Raw genomic sequence first — 5,857 nt, 5'->3', positions numbered from 1 at the left:
CCCCTGTAGAACAGATTCGTTATCTTGGACTACACCTTGACAAACGACTAACCTGGAATCCTCACACAAGACTGAAACGACAGGAAACTGCACGCAGACTATTACACCACTTACTAGACTAACGATATGAACTTTCAACTCATTACAAAAGACTGATGTACATGACAATAATAAGGCCTATCTGGACATACGGAGTTGAGCTTTGGGGCTCCACTAAACCATCGAATTCCTCTCGTATTCAATCCTTACAATCCAAAATCCTACGTAAAATCCTTGATGCTCCTTATTACTTTACAAATAAACTCATTCACAAAGACCTTAACATCCCATTCGTTGCGGATTTGGCCCAAAACAGATATGCGTCTTTTCATTCCAAACTATAAACATATACAAAACTGTATCAATAAATAAATTTAAAAAACAAAAGTGTAGTAGAAAACCGGATTTGTTGCAAAAGATTTTTGCTAACATTAAAGGATCGATTCTAGGAAAATTTTTACTTTCTGCTTCCATGAAATCTTATTCTACGGTTCTTTTTGAAAAAAATGATCATAATTCTTTTAAAAGAAAAATACGTAATAATTTAAAAGCAGCTAAAAAGTATGAATCGCTAAATCAGTGTTGTTTTTTTATGTCTAAATTACATCTCATAAGAACACGTTTTTCTTTAGTCAGTACACAGATTAAAAATTTTAATTTTTTTTTTATTATTATTTATCTATTGATATTTACAACTGTATTTGCATAAAAATACATTTAGATTTGAATACATTTAAATTTGATGTAATTACCCCATTGGTAGAACTCTAATAATTTTTTTAAAATTAGAATTAGGAAGAGGTTTGGGTAGTTAGGGAGTTAATAATGGAAGCATCAAGTTCGGGCTCGATCGGCTACAAGTTTTTAAAAATTAATCCTATATCTATATTAATTAAAACTTGTATGATTGGGTTTCTGAATTTACTGATAATGGAATTAATATTATTTTAGTATTTAATTAGATAGAAGTAATTGTTTTTAAAGCTGCTCCAGTGACTCATGTATTAGGTAAGGTAGCACCTTATCATGGGTTCTTGGGGTAGGACAGTTTATAATAATATAGACATATTATACATTATTATATAATTATAATTTTTAAAAACGCTTTAATTCATCATCTATCTATGCATTTAAGTACTAATTCTTTTTATTTATTTATTTCAAATCTATTCTTTTAGAAGTTCAATTATTTTTCTATTAAGACTTATAATTTACTTCATTATGATTTATAAATTCTCAATTGTGTTTTTCTTTTTGTATTTTACTTTTTGGTTTCACAGCCCACTTATTAGTCCTTTAGTGGTGATTTATTTAGCAAAAATATCAAAAATCAACATATTTAATAACTAAAAATATAAATAAAATTACAGGTCAAAATATTTCTTCTTCAAATGGACATGTTACGTTGTGGAAAGGATCATAATTTTCCCCCGATAAATTAGAAGGGTTTAACTTAAATAATTTATTGTTTAAATAAATAAATTTTATCCAATTTTAGTCACAAAAAATGTTTTTATTTCTTTGTTAGTCCGACGTTTCGGCCTATCCGGTCATCCTCAAGGACAATCTATCGCAAACAGATTTTATTATACCTAAGATCTTCAACAATTTTAAACAAATAACAATATTATTAATAAATTACCATACCTTAATACAATTTTAGAATCAAATCATTTTAAAAGAAACAACTTTATGCAGGCTATTCTGCCCAGGTCATCAATTTCAGTCCACAAATTGCGCTATGAGGCATTAAAACATTAGTGATTCATATAATTTTAGTAATAAACGATTCTTAGATTTTTTTTTAATAATTTATTTATTGTTATTTACAACTGTATACACATATATACAACAAGTAAATTTGCTGTAGGTGACATAGTGACATGATAAAAACATGGGGAGAATCTACCCACTGATAGAACTCCAATAACATTTCTAGAGGAGAAAATCTCGAGGCCATCTCCTTTTCAGACGCCTAGGAGGATTATTAGGTAATGAAGGAGAAGCCAGGTTAGAAACAAGTGGATTTGGGTGGTTGAGAAGTTTATTATGGAAGGAACGGTATCTGGTTCAGGCCAAATCGGCAACATGGCAACTGGAACATTGAGGTCCTGATGGATGACTTGATTTGTGACAAAGTAAGGAGCATTAAGGATTTTACGAAGGATTTCGGACTGTAAGGATAGGATTCTGGGGGAATTTGATGGTTTAGTGGAGCCCAAAGCTCAACTCCGTATGTCCAAATAGGGCTTATAATAGTCGTGTAGATCAGTCATTTGTAATGGATTGGCATTTAGACTGTTTGTCTAGTAATTGTTGCAATAGTCGATTCCTAGGTTATGTATAATTACCTAGTTTGTCAATTCTTCACATTAAATTTAAAATTAAAACTTTTTATCACAGTCAAACTTCTGTAATGTAATTTATCACAACAATGTAAAGATTCCACATTAAATAAATATTTAGTATTTTTTTCCTTATTCAGTTGCTATAATTTAAAACATTTGAAAGGGATAGATATATAGATATATATGGGAGTATGGGAGTTTAGTGGGATAGTAGACTAGGAGGCGTAGAACATAATGGAATCACCGACTGTAACTCAATCTACAGACTGCTATTAAAAGAGAGATGGACTAGTTGTGCTGGACTTGTCACACAACATTTGTAACTCCACTAAGTGCTCTTTCGAGTATTCTTATACCAGTCTCCTTCCACATCCAGAAGCTTGAAGCTTGAAGAGGAATGCCATGTATGGAAATGTAGAATGATACATTAGGGAAGGAAAGTCTATCTACTTATATACTTATATATAAAATGGGATCTTCTTAATAAATTCAGATAAATTTTCTTTAAATAATGCATTAAGGACATAACAGATATAACCGCAAATTTTGATTTATCTTTAGTTATACGTTTATCGTTGCCCACGCTCAGCGGAGAAGGGGGTGAGTTAAAGTAAAAAAAATATATAATCGCGAAAGGAAAAAAAAAGATAAAACAATAAAGAATTACTCCTTAGGCGCCACGTTATTTTTTCCCCTGGAAATAACGAAAGCCCCAAAGCATTATGCCCACAATATAAATAAAATATACCCCTATATAAACAATTATCGAATTGTAACCACTGGCGAATACCTTTACATGTAGATAACAGAAAACTTAGGGGTGTAACCTAATTCCGTGAACAACACAAAAAAAAAATATAAGTAAATTAACAAGTTGAAAGCGGAGAAAGAACAGCAGAACTATATGTACAAATGTTTAATCATAAGAAAAAAATATATATACTGAGAATGAAAAAGAATTCTTATCAATTAATAAAACGATTAGCACTTATAGGTTGACTTAACCTTAATCTTAATAACTATATTTACATTATTATCCAAAAGAGTATCAAAGTGAATATAAAATAAAAACAAAATAAAATTTTGTTCAAACCCCACGTAGTCCTCCACTTCTATTGTTAATGATCGTCTATTGCAGTAAAACACCATAATTTTGAAAAACAAAACATATAAGACATTTCTCATATGGTGATATTCCGGTTCAAACGAAGACAGAGGGGCTTTAAACTATTAACACTTCACAAAACCAAAACTCACTCGTCTAAACATATCGCTCGTGTTTTTTTTTTCTCCCCATAATCCCCTTTGTCTACGCAGATATCGCCAGTGTTTTTATCTTAATAACGCAATCGTAACACAGAGTTGAAAAAAAAAATCAGATGCGTGCATAATTTTCATTAACAACTTTTATCCTACTTTGAGATGAAATTATGCTTGAGATTTAAAAACAGTTAATTTTTTTATTATTGATGACAATACTTCATTTTACTAGATATTTCACACGCAGCGGTTGGACTTAACATAACCCTTTCAAAGAACAAGTGAAGCCAAAAATACCACGCCCACGAAAGAAAGGTCAGGCTAATAGCTACGTTCATCATTGTATTCCAAACTGAAACAGAAGGGGCCAGTGATTGTCTCGTACTTATCTACTACTCGTCTAGAAGTCCAAGTCCTTCAAAAGGCACTTAAGGTCCACTTTCTTTTCTATTTTTTTTTCTCACTTTTTCGCCAGCTTGCCCCTTGCATTATATCTTTCCTCCAAGACTAAGCCAGAGTAAAATTTAATTATTTCCATAACAACAATGAGCCACTGAATAATAAAATTTTATTGTTATTTATATTCATCCATTGTAAATCACTAGTATCAATAAAAGGTTTTTTTTTCTTTTTTTTTGGTTTTTTTTATATAAAACAGATAACAGAGAAGATAAAAAAAAAGTTAAAAAAGATTACAGAATTTTACAAAAAAGTTACAGTGGGCGATAATAGTGAAAAAGACAAGATTAAACAATGAGTAATGACAATTAAAAATTCTATATCAGGCCTAATAAAATAAAAAGAACACTGACAGAATATGATCATATAAATATCAGAACCGGTCTATACAATAAAAATAAGTTACAAAGTAAACTGTCCAACATGAACGCTAAAATTAATAAAATGGAAAAATTAAACGCAATTTAAAAGATAGATTGTAAAAATTGTGAGAAAGTATACATTGGTAAAACAAAAAAAAAAAAAAAAAAAAAAACTGGAATCAAACAACAAGCAACAAATTGTAGAAATGTCAAAAATATAAATTCATTCATGTTTTGAATTTATCTTTTGCTTATTATTGCTAAAAATGAAAACTGGTTATTTATTTCATCATCTAACACTATGCTCGCCCTGTATGCCGATGAGACATGTGCACTCGCAGTTAATAATAATTCTATTAATGCATCCAAAACTCTCCAATCTCATATTAACCCTCGAAGAATGGTGCCGTATTTGGAGAATTAAATCCCATCAAATCACATTTGCCATTTTTCGTAAACCTACTAACTGCCCTACGGTTATCCTATAATGATGTTGCTCTTACCACTGTCGAACTGATCCACTACCTTGGACTGACATGGAATCCTCCCACAAGACTGAAAAGACAGGAACTGCACATCGATTTCGACCATTACAGAACTTACTAACAAACAAACTCTAAACTTCCAATCCATTACAAAAGACTGATCTATATATAGTACAAGAGCCTAAGAGGAGAGAAAAGGCAGTTATCTCACCCCAATTTTAATGAAAACTATGTATAATTAATAGTAAAAATTGATGAGTCTGCCAAGTATAGGTAGGGGGAATAAAAACTGACGGGAGTTTCAAAGCGATAAAAAAAACTAATTTTTCATTCGGAGCTCTATATCTTAAAAAAGTAGGGACAACACAAGAAAACCTAAGAGAACGTTATTTAAAGAACAGCAAATTTCCTAAACTATGACCTCTAATAGAGTTATTTACATTAAATAGTTTTCGAGATATAGCTTTTTAATAAGCAACATTTCATAAAAATGTTGTATGGGACGTACTGAAGGATCGGTAGTTAGTGAATTTATTTTGAAAAATTTATATCTCAAAAACTATTTGACGTACCGATGTCTATTAGCACTGAAATAAAAGCTAGTTTAATGAGCTACAAAGTATTTTATAATATTTATCTTCGTAGGTGTAAAAGTTTACATGACATTTGTTAAAATAAAATGAAAATTTATGTTTATATGTGAATATCAAAAAAACTGCTACCCCTACAAAGATAAGTGTCATAAACTACTTTATAGAAAGTTAAATTTCCTTTATTTTGAGTGTTGGAAGACATATGTGCGTCTTATGGATCTAGAGATATATTTTTTAAAAATCCAACATTTTATAAAAACAACTGGAAATTAATATTTTGTGAGTAAATTTTGTCTAATATCATAAAAACT

Source organism: Halyomorpha halys, unplaced genomic scaffold, assembly GCF_000696795.3.
Source record: "Halyomorpha halys isolate HHAL.00 unplaced genomic scaffold, Hhal_1.1 Scaffold199.1, whole genome shotgun sequence".
NCBI classification, from domain to species: Eukaryota; Metazoa; Arthropoda; class Insecta; order Hemiptera; family Pentatomidae; genus Halyomorpha; species Halyomorpha halys.
Note: the sequence above shows the minus strand (reverse complement) of the source record.